Genomic DNA, 19,496 nt, shown 5'->3' with positions numbered 1-19,496 from the left:
AGATGCTTATGATTCACTCTGGCAAGAATTAAATAAAAAAACCTGATGAATGGATAGATAAATGTAATATATCCATACAGTGGAATGTTACTTGGTACTAAGAAGTCATGAAGTACTGATACATGTTCAACATGGAGGAACCTTGAAAGTATCATGAGAAGTGAAAGAAGCCAGGCACAGAAGGTCGCATAATTGTATGAGTCCATTTATATGGAATATCCAGAAGAGGCGAATCTATGGACACAGTAGTTACTTAGGGCTGGGAGAGCAGACGGTGACAGGTAACAAGTTCAGGTTTGTTTTGTGGGGGTAAACATTCTAAACTTCAGCTATGGTGATGATTGTACATCCCTGTGAATACACTAAAAAATACTGAATCGCTCACTTTAATAGGGTGAATTATATGGCATGTGAGTTACATCTCCATAAAGCTGTTCTTTTAAAAACAGAATTAAGCAAGGCAATTGAAGTACTATTGCCCTCTCCTGTGTTCCAGAGAGAGCTTTCTCCACCCCGTGGCTTGGTGCTGGCCTGCTGATCACATAAATATACAGGAATGTTTGTAGCACAGGATCTATAATTTAGACAATACTTCTACACATCTTTTAAGAGAGCATCTTTTGTAAAATATTATCCAGTAAAGCTACAGTCTAGCAGTATTCATTGACTCATTCACTCATTTCTTCCTTCCTACAACAAACTTCTCCTGACCGCCAGTTCTGTACCAGATAGCCAAGTTCACACCGGGGAACCACGTTTATATGAGCAACCAGATTTTAACCAGGGATCCAGTTCATACCAAGCAATCAAGTTGTATCTGGGAGCCAGGATTTCACTAGGGAATCAGGTGCATATGAGGCATCCAGGGTCATACCAAAAAAAAAAAAATTGAGATTCTCACCACAGAACCAGGTTCACAGTCTGGAGCCAGGTTCTTACAGGGATCCATGAAAAGTACTCTGATGTGCTAAAAGCCCTAATTAATTCTTTTCCATCTCAACCTGCATCTCACAGAACCCAACCAAAATATATTGAATTATCCCTCTCCTCTCCCCTCTTCTTTCAAATGTTTGCTCTTTGGCAACAGATTTTTTTTAAGAGGAAAGAAAACAAACATCCAGATGTTTGGGGTTACCAGCTAAATTAATTAGTGTACTTTATGACAAGATTTTCAGCCTGGCTTCAAAGACAGAATTTGCCTGGTGCATTTAAATGTATGTACATATATACAAAGTCTTCCCAGGTGGCCCTAGTGGTAAAGAACCTGCCTGTGGAAGAGACGCGGGTTCATCTTGGCTCTATTTACTTGTTTATTTTTTTACTTTTTGACCATGCTGCCTGTGGGATCCTATTTCCCCAACCAGGAATTGAACCCACACCCCACTGCAGTGGAAGTGAAGAGTCTTAACTGCTGGACCACCAAGGAAGTCCCTAAATGTTTCTTTATAGAATATTTGGTCCCAGACAGGAAATCTCTAAGACAAAGAAACCTAGAACTTTAATGTTCACGGCAACCACACACCAAGCTCTCTCAGATGGGGAGACAGTGTCCCCGAAAAGATAATGCAAGTGAGGGACAGTGCCCCAATCTTAATTCAGGCTTCCTCTGTGCCAGATGCTATGCTAGGACCCAGGTAGAGGTGGGTCACGGATGACAGACTTAGGCTCTGCCTTGGACCTTCATAATTTGCTGGGGGAGAAAAGAAGTCAAGGGACAAAGAAGATGCTGGTCACAAAACATTTGATTTTTGCACGTGACATTCCACGGGATAGGTCTGGGTATTTCTGTGGACACCTCTGTTTCTTTTCAAGGATTTTACTAATAGACCAGCTTCTTGGATAGAGCTCCTATTTGGATTACATGAGGTTTGGACACATTGTTTCAATACAGAAGACAACTCCGAACATAAGCCAAGAACAAGGGGTCAGGTGCTGTGCATTTAAACTTGGCAAAATCCTACCCGTAAAATGGATGCGCCTGTGTTGGAACAGGAGTTCCCCTCCTGCTTAATGTTAATTATTACGCTCTTGCTTTCTGGGTCCTGAATTATTCATGAGGCCACATATTAAATATGATGGTGACTGGCAGTCTCCAGCTGTGGCACCTGAGTGTGTACACGTTGCATCTGTTTCCAGGAAACAGAGACTGGGGGAAGGGACTCACGGGTCTCAGGGCTTTGGGGGAGTGGGAGATGGTGCGGAGGGGAGGAGGAAGGCTGGAGAAATGAGATCAGTGGGAGAAAGGTAAAGCGATGTTGCTTTCAGAGAAGGTGGTTGTGAGCTGAATAATGAATGAGCTAAACGTGTGGAGAAAGACAGCTGACCGAACTGGAAGGAAGTAACGGATAAAAGTCAAAGGAATGAAAAAGTGAATACACACTTGCTAAAAGATCCGTGCTTGAATTGGAAGCGTGTGTGCTCAGTAGTGTCTGACTCTTTGTGACCCCACTGACTGTAGTCCCTCTGGCTTCTGTGTCCATGGGATGTCCCAGGAAGGAATACTGGAGTGGGTTGTCATTTCCTCCTCCAGGGGATCTTCCCAACTCAGGGATTGAACCTGTGTCTCCTGCATCAGCAGGTGGATTCTTTACTACTGAGCCACCAGGGAAGTCCTTTGTGACATCTTATTTAATTCTCACTGACATGCAATGAGGTTTAGAAGGTGATGGACACACACCTGTTAATTTAGTTCCCCACGACTCTCTGATCTGGGCATTAGCTGCTTTGCTATGCTGGAAGCTGGGGCTACTGCCATTCCTTGGCTAGTCATGGGGACTTTAGAACATGCTGTCCCATATCCACTGGTAGGAGTCTGGCTTGGGGGATAGGGCACCCCTATGAACATCAGGTGCTGTTGAGAGGGGCTGTCAAAGCCTTCCTGCCTTGGGAGGAGGAGAAGCTCTGTTGGGAACCCTGCCAGATGGAGCCCCTGAGCCCGAGTCTGATGGGGAACTGATTGCCCCTTCTGGTCCTCACCATCTAAAGCAAGCTCTGCAGCTGTTTGACAGACTGGCATAGAAAAGCTGCCTCCTTATGACCAATCAAGATAGCATATTAAAAAGCAGACACATTACTTTGCCAACAAAGGTCCGACTAGTCAAGCCTATGGTTTTTCTAGTGGTCATGTATGGATGTGAGAGTTGGACTGTGAAGAAAGCTGAGTGCCGAAGAATTGATGCTTTTGAACTGTGGTGTTGGAGAAGACACCTGAGAGTCCCTCGGACTGCAGGGAGATCCAACCAGTCCTGGGTGTTCATTGGAAGGACTGATGCTAAAGCTGAAACTCCAATACTTTGGCCACCTCATGAGAAGATTTGACTCACTGGAAAAGACTCTGATGCTGGGAGGGATTGGGGGTGGGAGGAGACGGGGACGACAGAGAATGAGATGGCTGGATGGCATCACTGACTTGATGGACATGAGTTTGAGTGAAATCTGGGAGTTGGTGATGGACAGGGAGGCCTGATGTGCTGTGGTTCGTGGGGTCGCAAAGAGTTGGACACGGCTGAGCGACTGAACTGAACTGAACTAAAGTGTAAAATGGTCAGCCATTTTTGGAGGGCAACTTGGCACTCTCTATAAAAGTGAAAAATGCCTAACACCTTTGACTTGGTAACCCTGGGGCAATACTTGCACATGTACAAAATGACGCACATACTGTGGCAATGCTTGCTATAGCAAGAAAACAAGAACCACTCAAGTGTTCACCAGCAGGGAGGTGATTAAATACAATACTCTGTACAGAGAGGCAGTGTACAAGTTAGAAGGCAGGATGTGGATCCCTGCTTTGACACTTACTGTCTGTGTGATTGGGGCAAATTGCTAATATTTCTGTGCCTCAGTTTTCTCATCTGTAAAGTGGGACTAATAGTACTCATAGGGTCCTTACAAGGATTACAAGAATTAGTTTATGTCAAGTGCTTAGAACAGAGCCTGGTATATAGTCAGGAGTTAACAAATCTTAGTAATTAACAGTACTCTGTAAATATGTCCTCATTCATCAGATTCCCTCTTATTTTCCTCCCCCAGCCCTCTAAGACTCAAGTCTTTCCCCCTGGCCAGGTGGCCATTGAGCTAGTTCTGGTTCCAAGGGACAGCTGACCCCATGAGCTTAAGGACTGGGACTGTGTCCAATCCTAAAACTCAGAAAGTGAAAAGCATGGTACAGTTGTAGTATACATTGTTGTTTAGTCGCTAAGTCGTGTCCGATTCTTTTACGACTCCATGGACTGTAGCCTGCCAGGCTCTTCTGTCCATGGGATTTCCCAGGCAGAAATACTGGAGTGGGTTGCCATTTCCTCCTCCTCCAGGGGATCTTCCTGACCCAGGGATCTAACCTGAGTCTCTCGCATCTGCTTCACTGGCAGGCAGGTTCTTTACCACTGAGCCACCAGGGAAGCCCATAGTGTACATATCTCTGAGCTGCCAGTCAAGGCTTCAGTGGGAGCAGGATTATGCATCAAGCTTGCTCTGGTGCTCAGGGCTAAGAAGCCACTGGCTACAGTCCTTGATCTCAGCCAGCAGCAGCCGGGGAAGGTGAGGAAATATAGGGATCTGTGCTTCCTATAGGGAAAAGAAGTTTCCATGGCCCCAAGCACTGATGTCATTACTAACAGCCTCCCTAATATCATCACTGCAGACTTTTTCCTTCCTCCTTTCTCCCCCCCATTCATTTATCAAGAATTTGTAGTGATCTCACCATGTGCCAGGCAGCATTGTAAGGATTCTGGGCACACAGAGGCAAAGAAAATGGCCATATTTCAAGGAGTTTGTGGTCCAAGGGAAGGACCAGACAAGGAAACAAACAAGTATAGTGCAATTGCAAACATCCTGTGACAAGAACTGCATCTGTTTATCATTGATTCCTGGCTTCTAAAACAGTGTCAAGTACATAGTAAACCCGAATTAATATTTATGGAATGGTTATGCACAACAGTATAAAGTGTACAAGTCACAGAATTCACACCAACCAACTCTATTCTGGAGGCAAGAAAGTCTTAAGACAGAAAATGACATATGAACAGGGTTTTGGAAGATGAAGAAGAGTTTGCTAGTTTGACACAGCATGCAGTTTAAGATGTCTAAGACGAAGTTGTGTGGACAAAGAACGTCTCCTGCCTTTTCAGCAGAAAAAGTATGTCAGCCGTAAAGTCATCAGCCACTATTGCAACCCAGTAACAGTGTATCCTGAGGGGATTCAGGAGTTAGAAAAACAGAATGCTGGCCCTAGATGGCTAGGGTGCACATCAAAGGCGTAGTTTGAATGAGCCCAGACTCTTGCATCTTCCCACACATAGAAGAGCGCTAAATGCCTTACTTTGAGATGTCTTTTCTGGTATGATCAGCAGTAGTCTTTTGATGATCAACTGCATGTTTTGTTTTTTTTTTCCAGCGAGAACTCCTATGTGTTCTGGCTCCTCCCTTACTGCTTTGGAACGGTTTCTCAAAACTATCTAAGTGGCTGTATTCCAGGCTACAGTCCTCGATAATGTCCCAAATAAAACATAACTCTTAACCTTAAGGTTGTGCAAGCTTTCCAGTCAACAGCTGCAATGATAAATTTTGAGGTCACAGGAAAACAGCACGGCACATGTTCTCACATCAATGAAGGCAGAAGAAACAGGGCCAAGAGGTGATGAACAGCTTCCTCCCCTTAAGCCCCGGTCACTCTGTTCATTTTCTTAATTTCCTCTATAACCTTTATCACAATGATACATAATCCATTTATCTGCTCACGTGTTGTCTGGGTCCCTGTCTCTCTGGCTCCTAGAACAGCGTCTGCCTCATGGTTAGAGCTCAATAAGTGCTCACAGAGTCCATTAATAAGTGAGGGAAATGAGAAGAGGAGAAAGATCAGGCCCTGGGCACCCACAGCTGAGGACTCCCTCCCAGGGTGGGTGGGTCTGCGGCAGCACGGTTCAACAGAAATATAAAGGGAACCGCTGATGCAATTTCAAAGTTTCTAGAGGCTGTGCTTGAAAAAAAGTAAAATAAGCAGATTTCCCTGGTGGTCCAGGGGTCAAGACTCTGCCTTGCAATGCAGGGGATGTGGGTTTGATCCCTGACCGGGGAACTAAGATCCCACATGCAGCGGAGCAGCTAAGCCTGGGTGCCACACCACAGCTGAGACCACACAACGCAACTAAGGAGTCGGTGCATAGCAACGAAAGATCCGGCGTGATGCAACCAAGATCCTGAGCGCCACAACCGAGACCCAACACAGTCAATTAAATAAATGTCTTTAAAAAGTAGAGAAAACACACAGAGAAGAAAATAATTATGTAACCCATCACATCCAAAACAGTATGACTTCAACTGCAGTCAGTATAACAATTATTGATATTCTTTCCCCCAATCTAAGCCTTTTCACTGGAAAAGACCCTGATGCTGGGAAAGACTGAGGGCAGGAGGAGAAGACAGCAGCAGAGGATGAGAAGGTTGGATGACATCATGGACTCGATGGACATGAGTCTGAGCAAGCTCCGGGAGAAGGTAAAGGACAGGAAAGCCTGGTGCGCTGTAATTCACGGGGTCGCAAAGAGCTGGGCGCAGCTGAACAACAATGAACAGCAAAAGCCTGTGGTTACACTTAAAGCACATCTCAGTTGGAACCAGCCACATTTCAAGTGTTCAGTAGCCACAGGAGGCTGGTGGCTGCCAGAGTGGACAGTGGGCCTGAGCCCACCGAACGCTGTCAGTGGGGAGGGCACGGGCCCTGCGTGACTCATCACCCTGCTCTGGGGAGGTGAGGAAATGGGAATAAAACCTCTTAAAATCACAGAACTCGAACTCTGGCTCCCTCTCAATGTCAGCACTCTGGCAGGCCAGCCCCTTGATCCCTCCACACGGAGGCTGCACCCCCTCCCACCCACAGTTTCAGTCCCTTCCCTTCTCTGCTGCCTTCCCCGCCTGCTCAGCAGAGAGTCCAGCATTTTTTACAGCACATTTACACTGATCAAGTGTGACAGCAAGACCCACTTCTCCAGGCCATTTCATTAAAAAAAATTTTTTTTTCTTAAAGTTTCTTTTTTCTGTGTGGGCCATTTTAAAAGTCTTTATTAACCTTGTTACAATATTGCTTCTGTTTCATGCTTTGATTTTTTTGGCCACTAGGCATGGAGTATCTTAGCTGCCTAACCAGAGACTGAACCTACATTGCAAGGCGAAGACTTAACCACTGGACTACCGGGGAAGTCCCTCCAGGCCATTTTAAATGAGTGAAGATCTGGAGTGGAAGTGGGGTGTGTCCAGGGGTACCTAGACACTCTTGGACTCCTTCAAACAACCTTTTCAAGGCTCCCCTGCACTGTGAGGGCCTGTGGTCTGGGAGCACCAAAGCCCTCCTGTAACAGATGGGGAGGACCTGTGGGCCACAGTCCTTCCAACCATTGTTCCGAGAGCTTTGCCTGGATTCACTTGTGTAAACCCCACGGCAACCCTACTTGACAGGTGCTGCTGTTCACCCCATTTTACAGCTATAGAAACTGAAGCACAAGGATTAGATAAGCTGCCCAAGGATGTATATATACCTTGTGGGAGGTCAATCCAGGATTGGAAGCCCATCTGCCTTGCTCAGGATCTGTGCCCTTGACCGCTCTGCCCTATAGGGAAGGGGCAAAGAAAACACTCTGGGAACAGGGTAGGGGGAGATGTGGGGATGGCTTCCTGCTGGTGGGAAGAGAGATAGAGAAGGTGCGCCGAGCCAGCAGGTGGGGACCTGGTGGAGTGACCTGAACCCACTGGGATGACAGACAGTGTTTCCCACGTGGGGTCCTTGCTTTTCTCCCTCTGAGAGGCTCTTGGGCTCCTCACCATGTAGAGCCAAGAAGCCCCCAGGGCTGCTCCCATTTTCTGCTGATAGTTAAAATGGCCAAGGAAAAGGAGTGCTTAACGGCTATGGAGAGATGAAAAGCTTCTAGAACTAGAATGGAGGTGGTTACCCAAAACTGGGAGTATACCATGTGCCTCTGGATGGACACTTTTAAAAAAAAAAGGTTAAAATGGCAAATTTTATGCTTTGTTATGGTTGCCACGATTTTTTTTTTAAAGGGGGAAATTGCAATTTTAATAAAGGGAAAATTGCCATTTTTTAAAAAAGGGAAATTGGGACTTCCCTGGTGGTCCATTGGTTAAGACTTTGCCTTACAATGTAGGTTCGATCCCTGGTCGGGAAACTAGGATCCCACATGTCTCAGCTAAGAGTTTGCATTCTGTAGCGAAGGATCCTGCATGCGTAACTAAGTAACCCAGTGCAGCTAAATAAATAAATAAGTCTCTCATAATTATCACATGGGTGAGCAACAGTCACATCCCAGCAGCAGGTCAGATCTGCCTGGAAACCGCTAACAGGTAAGAGTGCGAGTCCATCACACAGAAGCACAGGTGACCACTCAGTGTGGGAGGCTGCAGCCAATAAATGGTCACAGCTACCCGCTGCCAGTGGCAGCCTTTATCCACACTCCTTCCCTGCCTTGAGCAAAGGTCTCTCTGACCCCCCAGCTCTTTCCATCACACAAGAGGGACACATCTGCATCCTATGTCCCCCTTTGCTCTCCAGGAGCTGGATATCAGCTATATGGATGCAGAATTCAAGAGACTGACATGGGGACCCCCGAGATGAGGCTGGGGAAGACAGAGGTCCTCAAGATAGTCTCTGAAAGTTGAGCAGGGGAGGGAGAGGGTTCATCTGGAGGAGAAATCCCTCTGGGGAGTGGCATAACTAGCCACCACACTTGCCTTGAACTTGGAAATTCAAGTACGTAGACTCTGAGAGGGTCCTTAAAACAGGATGATTCGGGCAAATCACCTAGCTTCTCTGACAGTGCGATGAGTTATACCCAGCAAGGGCTTTGATGGGGAAGGGGACTCAAGAGGAGGAGAGAAAAGGTAAACAAAAATGAAACAGAGTCTATAAGGATGAGTAGAAATTACTAAAAGCATTTTCACGGCTTATCCTGTGTTCATCCCTTCAATCACTCATCTGTCTTTATTTAACCAACCTCTCTGGACCAAGAACTGTGGAAAACACAAGACACGAGGAACATGGTCCCTACTCTCAGGAGGCTCACAGAAGAGCTGAGGATGGGATGAATATGGAGATGGGTCTCCAGGGTGACAGGGCTCTGATCGGTGTCTATATAGGCTCTCCCTGAGGTGTGGGAGGTGGGGAGTATTCTAACTACGAAGGAAAGTCTCTGGCAAGCCTTTATGGAAGAGAAACCGCCCGTGTTGGACCTCATAAGGCAGGTGTGTCTTCCCATGCAGGTGGGAGATATGGCTCCAGGAGCATTGCAGGCGGGGGAACAGGGTGAGCAAAGACGTTGAGCCATGAAATGACACGGCTCATTATGGGAACCGAATACGGCCGGAGTGTTCGACGTGCAGGACATGGTAAACAGACATCTCCTTGTCGCTGGCTAGCTGGGTGACCTTGGGACAAGCTGTTTTTCTGGCTTGAGAAACGTCTCTGTCTGTGCAATGAGAGGATCAGATGAGATGATTCTCAGGGGCCTCTGCAACTCTGGCTGCTCCTGGGGGCACTGAGTTCCCTGTCACCCAAGGTATTCAAGCAGGGAGGAGGCCATCTCACCCAGGTGGGATTGTAGTCTTTAATAGGCGCTTGGACCAGATGACCTTGAAGGTCCTTTCAAGCCCTGAGCCGCCCTGGTTCTGGTCTCCAGATGGGGCCTGTGGGGCTGTGCCTGGTAGCCGAGGACGGTCATGCAGGACATCTGTCTCCTTCTCCATGTCCCAGGTGGGACTCATGCTAGTTCACGAAAGTCTGATGAGCCCACACAGGCTGACCACTGAATGACTCATAGGACTCTTCACTTCTGTCTAATGAGGGCCCTCAAGGCCAAAAGCTGAGCTTTGTGCTCAAAAAGACAGCAGAAGACTAGGGGTCCTGGCTTCTGATGTATTAACTACATCCGTATCAGAGCTTCTGCTTTTCTGGGCTCAGAAGTCCCTCTGGTGATTGCCCATCTTTGGTGAAAGCCAGTGCCCAGGGACAGGCTGTATTCAATAAAAGGGTGCAGGTAAAGAGAAAGGAACACAAAGCCCGGCCTGCCAGTCCAGAAACCACGGACAAGGCAGAGATCTATTGCCCCTTCCATCTCCTTAGGGCCTGCGGGGTGGGCGCCCTTTGGGATGCGCTTCCAGCTCAGCTCTGCCATCATCTCAGCTGAGTGATCTGGGGGTCACCGTGTCCTTTCCAGAAGCTTTCGTTTCCCCTCCTGTACAGTGTAAATAATCATGTCCATGTGTGCATGGAAGTGTGTTAAATCACTTTAGTTGTGTCCGACCATTGGTGATCCCATGGACTGTAGCCTTCCAGGCTCCTCTGTCCATGGAATTCTCCAGGCAAGAATACTGGACTGGGTTGCTATGCCCTCCTCCAGGAAAACTTCCTGACCCAGGTATCGAACCCAGGTCTCCTGTGGCTCCTGCATTGCAGGTGGATTCTTTACTGCTGAGCCACCAAGGAAGCCCATGTCCATCTGTACCAAATAAAATAACAGGGGATTCTGTAAGCCGTTTCACCAGTGTGGATATCCAAGTTGATGGTAAGGTCCCATTTCTAGGTGATGTGCCAATGAAAATAAGTCCAAGAGAGATGAAGGCTGTTTTGATACATGATAATATACGTATTATATTCTTGCCCGGAAAATTCCATGAACAGAGGAGCCTGGTGGGCTACAGTCCATGGGGTAGTAAAGAGTCAGCCACGACTGAGCGACTAAGCACATGTATTACATAGTACTATGAATATTACATGGTATACTTTTTTCCTTTCTACCTTTGACCTCCTTCCCCCATCCCCCCCCACCAATCTGTCAATCTGTTCTCTGTATTTATGAGCTTGTTTATCTGTTTGTTTAGATTCCATATATGAGGGATTCTAGGTCTGACATTTCACTTGGCATAATCCCCTCTAAGTCCATCCATGTTGCTGCAAATGGCATTCTTTCCTTCTTTTTAAGGCTGAGTAACATGCCATTGTATGTGTGTGCCACATCCCCTTTATCCACTCATTCATCAACGGACGACTTGTTTCCGTATCTTGGCTACTATAAACAGTGCTGCAGTGAACACTGGGGTGCATATATTTCTTCAAGTTATTAATAGTATTTTCATTTTCTCTGGATAAGGACCCAGCAGTGGAATTGCTGGATCATATGGTAGTTCTATTTTTAATTCGGGGGGGATCTTATTCCGTTTTCCATAGTGACTGCACCAATTTACATTCCCACCAGCAATGCACAAGAGCATACTAGGGGTTCTTTTTTCTCCACATTCTCATCAACACATTTCTTGTCTTTTTGATGACAGCTATTCTGACAGGTGTGAGGTGATATTTCATTGTGGTTTTGATTTGCATTTCCCTGATGATTAGTGATATTGAGCATCTTTTCATGTGCCTGCTGGCCATCTGTTTGTCTTCTTTGGAAGAACATCTATTCAGATCTTGTGCCCATTTTTCAATTAGATTGTTTTTGTTTTGCTATTGAGTTGTATGAGTTTTTTTAAAAATATATTTTGGATTTAAAAATATTACTTTGTGAATGGATTTCCAGGAATCTATATCTTGCTTAAGTCACAGAAGAGATTTCAGCTGGGTTCTGAGCCAATTCACCCATTCCTCGAGTAGCCCAGTTTGTAGACAGCCAGCCTATTGTGCTTGGAAAACTTCCAGGACCACGGAAGTTGGTCTTGGGAAGACCCAGTGGGTCACTCAGTTCATTTCCTTGGAAGGTAAACCGCACTCCTCCCACAGCCAGTCATGGAAGCCACAGACACGCTGGCAAAGGCTTTGGAGTCTGGCAGCTCTGGGCACCCATCCCAGCTGTGCCACCAATTTGCCATGTGACCAGCAGCAGCTGTCCTGTCTAAGCCATAATCCTCTCATGTAAAATGGGGAACAGTGTTGCCAACCTTATGGTGGTGGTGTGAGAATTAGCAATGATGAGACGAAGCACCTAGCCCAGTGCCTGGCACAGACAGACATTCCAAAAAGGTGCTAAGAGTACTTATTAAAGAGCAAAAACTGGGACTTCCCTGGTGGTTCAGTGGCTAAGACTACACTTCCAACACTGGGGTCCCAGGTTTGATCCCTCATCAGGGAACTAGATCCCACATGCCTCAACTTAAATAATATCCCACATTCGGCAACTAAGACCTGGCCCAGTCAAATAAAATAAATATGAAAAAATCTTTAAAAAAGAGCAGTAAGTCACACACAGAGCGTTACCTGGATTTTGATCAATGAGATATCACGGACAATCCAGAGAACAGCCAATCTCGTGTGCCCAAGAGCTCTCATTCATTTGTGATGTGGGTCTAGGAAGTGCATCTTCTAATAGTCAACACCAATGAAATCTTTATCAAATGCCTGCTATAAAGCTCAGGACTGTGACAGGTGCCTTTCGGGAGAGAAACAGAAGACACCCCTCTGCTAAACAAAGGGGGAACCCAAGAGTCGGCCAGCTTCAGGAGCCTGACAGGGCTCTTTGGTCCTCAGGGAGCTCAGCATTCCGGTGGAGGAAAGAGCAGGAGTGAAGGGTCAGCTGAGGCCCAAAGGCCAAGCTGTGTGCTAACAGCGCCGCTCCGCACTAGAGGTGAGAAAAGCTGATGGTTCCTCCCGGGAATGGGGATGTGGCCTCAGCCAGCCAGGCACTTGTCTTCCTCACCTTTGGGAGGAAACTCACCCCTGTCTGCCCAGGTCTGCCTGCACACAGGGTGTGACAGATGCTAAATTGTGGGGCTTGGCACTCTTAGGGAAGGGAATTCCAGAGTGTGGCTGAGGGTGGGTGGGCAGGTGGCGTTCCTGGTGGTTGTGGTCCTTTGGAGCTCACACTGCTCACCCTATACGGAGGTTCACAGCAGGCTGAAGACCAGAATGAACCCTCCAAAGCCTGGGGCCTGCCTCTGAGGGCATCCTGCTGTCCTTGCTTGTGGTAGCCCTGTCTCCTCATGGATGGACTCCGTTGCATCTTCCAGGGGTGCTAGCAGGATTCCCTTCCCTTCCCTCATGGACCACCATGGCGGTCCCAAGCAGCAGATCTGAGCCTCTGATACTGACTCTGATGCCTGTAGGATCCAGGCCTGACAGATCCTTTTGTGCCTTGCGATCAGGGTCCTGTGATCACTGACCCCTGACCCCACTGTTTCCTCAGGTTAAGAGACTCTCTTTTCCAGCCTGCTTCTCTGGTTAGCTTCTTGCATCAGCATTTCTCATCAACAGAGTCCTCTGTTTAGTGGACATCTTTCAGGAAACCCTGATAACAACATTTGCAGAAAGTTAAGAAGATTAGCAACCAGGAGGGAGGCAAGCAGGAGCCATTGGATAAGATTCTGGGCCCCTGAGTGCCACCCAACTCTGCCACTAATGGATTTTTATTGCTATAAAAATAGTCATAACACAACATGTGCCATTTTAACCATTTTCAAGTGTACAATTTGGCGCCACTTATTTCTGTTTTAATAGACAAATCAAGTATCCTCTGCAGCTTTAATCTCCTCGTTCATATCCATTACTTACTTTTTTCCCCCCAATCCACAAATATTTATTATTTAGGGCATTGCCAGCACCGTGCTAGGTACTTGATCAGTTTTGCTAAGGTACTTCTACAATAAATTTGAACAACTCTTAACCACTCGAACGTTTTTAAGCAGCATCTAAATGTAATTTATTTTATATTTATGGTTTAAATATATTTTCACCACGACCTTGGGTTGTAAATTTCGCTCAAGGAATTTATGGAAAATGTCCTTCCTACAACCAGTAGGGAAGGAAAAACATTTTCTTCAAGCCTCTTTAGGGTCTTTAGCGGGGTCTGAGAACTCAACTGACACAGATAGATTAACTGCAGAAAAGCAGGCTCTCTTTTTTAAAAAAATTTTCAGATGGATATGTGAACCTTTACAAGAGAATGGAGACCTGAATACATGATCAGGAAGTTTACAAACCTTTTAGACAAAGAAACAGTACAGGTGAAAAGAATGGATAAGACAAAGTGATCTGGGTTGGCAGTTAGTGATGAAGAATAACTAGCAAGATAAGGGTCAGTTTAACAGGATCTATTTATGCAGCCTTTTTGGCCTCTCTCGGGTAGTAAGGATGCCTCCTGGTTCAGGGAGTGCCACTGTCACACAGGAAGTTTTGACCTGTTTCCGAGAAGGGTGTGGGGGAGGTCAGAGTGAACTTCCTGCTTTTGTTGTTTTCTCAAATTCTTTTTTCCCGGTTTTACTTTTAAAAAAAAAGTTTTTTTCTTGGCATATAGTTGTGTTACAGTATTGCGTTAGTTTCTGCTGTGCGGCAAGATGAAGCAGCCATCATGCACATATATCTCATGTTTTTTGAATTTCCTTCCCATTAAGGTTCCTGCAGAGCATGGTAGAGTTCCCTGTGTTATCCGGTAGGTTCTCATTTCGGGTTCTTTCAGCTTAAGATATCCGATAGGCCAGGGTGCCATATTTTGGGGGGATCATGTCATGAACCCTATCAAACCTAAAGGGCAAAGTCATCCTCGCTGTCAAATGATTCAGCCAAATCAGACTTACTTTCAACCCACAAAACCTCACATCGTTTTTCCATTCACCCTTTAATATGCTTCCCTGTGGCCCCTTCCCAACGCTGGACAATGCGGAGGTTGATGGACAGCGGCGACCTGGCTGCCCCCTCCCGACTTCTCACTGAGCCCTCTTTGCTCTGTCTCAGGCACCGCTCCTTCTGCAGCTGCGTATCCCTGATTTGTCCCTTTGAAGGCACCAAGAGAACTGTGCCACTCAGGACAGTGCCCCCCGCCCCAGAGGTGTGAGGTTTGCCTTTCTCTGTAAAGTGGGAGACTCTTCTTGGGGTTCACCAGAGGGAAGCGGAGAGGGCCATCCTCAGATTCCAGGCACCGTCTGTCACACATGGGGACTGTATGGAAGTCGAGGACCCGGAGGCTGATTCTTTCACTCCTTTCTGAGCCTCTGCACCCCCTGGAAAGCTTCCTGCACCCGCACCCACACCTGCAGCAATCTCGGTCCCTGGATTGAGGACAGGCAAACGAGATGATTGTCAGTCCTAGCATTCTCGGATCCATGCCTGTGTCAGGGCTCCACTGAAACCCCCAATCCTCCTATCTCCACCCCTGTACATCCAGGACAGTGCCCTGGGCAGAGAGAGGTGCTCACACCGCCGCCCTGGAGATGAAGGGCAGCACAGTGTGTCACTCCAAAGGACGACTGAAGGAGTTCTGGACGCGTCACTCCCAAATTCCCTGCTTTGGCACATTGATTTAAAAAACGTATTGTCATTTATTTATCTGGCTGCACTGGGTCTTAGTTGGAGCATGTGGGATCTTAGTTCCCTGACCAGGGGTTGAACCTGGGCCCCCTGTATTGAGAACACAGAGTCTTAGCCACTGGACCACCAGGGAAGTTCCTGGTGTATGGATTATTTGGAGCTGTTGGCACTTGAAAAATAGCAAATGCAGGAAAAGGCTTTCTTGGAACTCCCCTTATTTGTTTAAAGATAAATTCTCTGAAAGGAACTCAACTGTCATAAATCCCCTCCCTGGGGATGTCATCAAGTGAGGAAGATAGACTCTTGTCACAGGAGGGGAGACTTGATGCTGACCCCACACCCAGACGTGCTTCGCCGCAAACCACCATACCTCCTACCCATTCTTCTAAGGGCACGTTCATCCTTTCTTGAGATCATTTACTCTCCCCTAAGAAGTCTACATCCCCCGTCTCTTTCCTCCATTAAGGTGGTAGTAAATATTTAATTTAAAGCTACCTCTGAGTTACTCTTTGTCTCCTGGATATCTTTTATGATTAGTATGAGATATACATGTTAATAAACTTTATTTTTCTCTTGTTCATCTGTCTTTTATGACAGGGGTCTCAGGTAAGAACTAAGAAAGATAGAGGGAAAATTATTCTTTCTCCCCTACAGAGATGTTCCACTCTAGAAACAGAAAACTCACATACTATGCCACCGTGTACGTTATTTTCTCCCGAGTTTGAAATCTACTATCTGACCCAATTCATACACACATGAACTCTTTCCAGAATTTCAAAATCAAAAGGACACTTTAGGTCACTGAATAGGAAATCACACACACACACACATGCGCGCGTGTGCATGCACACACACACATGCATTTTTATTTTATTTTTTGTTAAAGTGGATTGTCAAAGGATACTCTCCAGTACACATACATGCCCACAGATTCAGCTTCTGTACTCTGGGTTTCCTTCAAGTGGGGCAGCCCTGCCAAGCCCTGGATATTGTATCGTAAAGACCAAAGTAGGTCATGACCACAGGCTGGCAGTTCTCAGCATAAATCAGTTGCTTTGCAGGGAGATAAAACTTGTCCCCTACAAGGAAGCAGACACGTGGGCACCCACACGGCCGCTCTGTCTCCTTCTGTGAGGCTGAAATGGAAACCAAGTTCCTGGGGAATGCATTTTACTACAACCACCAAAATGCCCGGAGCAATTTTTTTTCTTTGAAGTTAGCAGCTTTTAACAGGGAAGGTGAAGTTCGTAAAAAACCCGTGGATGTTCTACAAACATGCCATCCATCTTTTATGAGGTTTTGGGAAGGTGGGGCGCCTTCCTGTAATTTACTAAAAATGGGGGTCCGAGGGGCCACCAGTTCTTACTACTAAGTTTCCCTTCATCTCGGGAAAGGCTGTGATGCGCTGTCCTGGCCAGCGCCCTGCAGTGTCTGGAGGGCATGGTGGTTTGTTGAGCTGGAGCAATGAGACCTGAGATGGGAGGGGAGCAGTTTCAGAGTGTTTCAGAGTGAGTCTGGTCTGCTAGTCACAGACACTGGGGTCACCCATCTCAAAGAGACGCAGAAGAATCAGATTAGTCTGTGATGCTAACTGTACTCCTGCATTCCCCACCCCACCATGGGATCAGGCTGAGGGTAGATACAGAGCTGTGACATCATCCTTCCCTGCCCTTTCCGGCTTTCTTCACCCTCTGTCTCCTGAGGGCATGTGGCTCTGGTCCCTATACTGCGCTTGTCTTCCCAGCCTCTGTTTTTGGAAAGCGAGGTCACTGCTAGACCCAGCTGGAGTGAGAGACACAGGACAAATAACCACAAATGCAGGCAGCCGAGGCTCACCCGGGTCTGTCTCCATGCCTGGGAATGACTGTATATATGGGTAAAACCAAGTGGTCCCACTGTTCTTCCCCTTCTTCCTTTCCAGGGTCCTGCAGCCAGTCTTAAAACGAGGAAACCGTAAGAGGGCATGACTCCCTGCCTCCCCATCTGATGTGGGAGAGAATTCCCTGTTGCTGCAGAGTTTTAGAGTTGTGGGAGCAGAGGCGGGCAGCAAAGACACAAACATGGGATGGGAATTGGTCCCGTTCGGTTTTGAGAGTCTCTGCTCTATTTCTAACTCAAATCATCTTTGGAATGAGTCAGGGCAGAAGTGCAAATTCGATATAGACATACGTGGTGATGGTAGGAGTGGCTTAGTGGCTTGGAAAGCTGATGAGTGACCCTAATCCAGCTCCCTGAGGGCACAGGGGTCACCTGGCCTTCTTTGACATGGTTGAGAGGGGTCCTCTATGTAGCCCTTCTTCTGAGCTCTGCTCAGGAAAGGAGCCAGCCCGGTATGCACCCAGCCTTGGCCTCCATGTAATCTGTCTGATCTCCTTAGGGAGAGATGGAGAAGAATCTTGCCTCAAGATGGATCAGACCCAGAATCTCATTCATACCTGATTTCCATGATGAGACATTGGAATTTCTTGAATTGACATGATTTAAATAAGATTTTGGATTTAGAGATGATGCTGGAATGGGTTAATACTTTGGGGAGCAACGGGATAGGAGTGAATGTACTTTGCACGTGGGTGGGATGTGAGCTTTGGGAGAAGGGGGCCAGAAGGTAGACTGTAGTGGGTTGGATAGTGTCCCCTTAAAATTTGTTTCCACCTGGAACCTTAGAATGTAATCTTATGTGGCAACAGGGTCTTTGCAGAAGTAATTAGCTAAGGATTTTGAGATGAGATTAGCCAGGATTTAAAGTGAGCCCTAAAGCCAATGGATTGGTGTCTTTATCAGAGAAAAGAGAGGAAGACTTACTTGAAGGTGGAGAGACACAGAGATAAGAAGGCCAGGAATTATGCTGCCTGAACACACAGAGCAGCCAGAAGCTAGAAGAGGCAAGAAAGTGGGCTTTCCTAGAGCTTCACAGGGACTGTGGTCCTGCCAACACCTTGACTTTGGACTTCTGGCACCAAATGTGAAAGAATACATTTCTGTCATTTTAAACCACGTGGTTTAGACAATTTGTTATCACAGCCCTAGGGAATAAGCACAGAGTGTGGTTCAGGAACACGAGAAATCACGCTCAAGAGGGTGCTACCCAGAGGTCTGTCATCTGGGCCAGCAGCAGAGCATCATCAGAACCATCGTTATTGAGGTGATTGGTGGCGTCCCCCCAGTGAGGCCAGGTGGTGGCTGGTGAGGTGTGTTAGGGGAGGCCAAGCCCCAGCCAGGGCTGGGCCTGGGGAGGGCCTTCAGTTGGGGCCACAGCAGGGTTGGGTGTGGGGAGGCCCACGGGACTGGTCTCTGGAATTAGGTTAGACTTGATGACATCGCCACTTAATAGATGCTGGTGTTTTGTTTCTGTTGAAAGTTTGGGTTCTCTACCTGATTCTACTGCCACTGGGGCCCAAAGGCACTTGCTGGAGGGTTCGGTGGTGAAGAATCCTGCTGCCATAATCGAAGGAGAAAACTGGATGCCGCCCGCCTCTCCTGGGAGCTGTCTCCTGACACTGGCAGGTTTTTGGACTCGAGGCTGCTCCTTTGACTTACTCATCCCGAGAGAGGAGAAGGCACCGGAGACCCTGCCAGGAGCCAGGCAGTGTGGCCCAAGGTGATGTTAAGGCTTTGGCTGCAGGAAGCTGCCTTCTCCTTGGCCTCCTTGCTTCCCCTGTGGTCTCCCTCCAGGCTCTTCTTGACACCAGAGCCATTAAATTTAACCCACAACTGCTCTGCTCAAACTTGACATCTTTTCCTCATTTTACACTTAGCAAAGCTGCATGCACACTGTGGCCTGACTGCCTTCTCCCTGAGATCTGACTCTTTTCCGTCCCTTTTGCCTCCCTGCCCTTGTTAAACAGAGGAGGCTCATTCCTGCCACAGGGCCTTGGCATGCTCTGTTTCTCTTCAAGGAGTATTCCTCCCCTAGATATCCACCAAGTACCCTGATCCTCCCTTTTCACGTCTTTGCTCAAACGTGAGGCCTTTCCTGAACATCCTGTTTAGAATTGTAACTGCCCTGCTCCACGCTGACCCCACAACAGCATCTCTGCTATTAGCTCTGTCTTGTCTTTTCCCATATCACTGATTCCTATTCCATGTGGGTCACATATGTATTTGTGTCTCTTATATCCACAATAGCTTGAGTCAAATTTCTGCAGGGCAGGCTTTTTTGTCTGTTTTGCATATTGCTGTTCAATCTAGGGCCTAGAACACTCTC

The 19,496-nt window shown here is 47.1% G+C and overlaps 1 protein-coding gene and 1 non-coding gene across 2 annotated transcripts in view; both read right to left on the bottom strand.

Annotated features, from left to right (window-relative positions):
- The window catches only part of ASIC2 (acid sensing ion channel subunit 2), a 1,233,617-nt gene that overhangs the window by 218,304 nt on the left and 995,817 nt on the right, over positions 1–19,496 (bottom strand). The gene's annotated exons all lie outside the window — the stretch shown is intronic.
- TRNAE-CUC (transfer RNA glutamic acid (anticodon CUC)) lies at positions 15,353–15,425 on the bottom strand. Its single transcript has one exon. It is a non-coding gene; the product is annotated as a tRNA-Glu (tRNA).

Source organism: Moschus berezovskii, chromosome 20 (genome assembly GCF_049115385.1).
Source record: "Moschus berezovskii isolate FMDL1 chromosome 20, NW_MosBer_1.0, whole genome shotgun sequence".
NCBI lineage: Eukaryota > Metazoa > Chordata > Mammalia > Artiodactyla > Moschidae > Moschus > Moschus berezovskii.
This window is presented reverse-complemented; position numbering and strand designations above follow the sequence as displayed.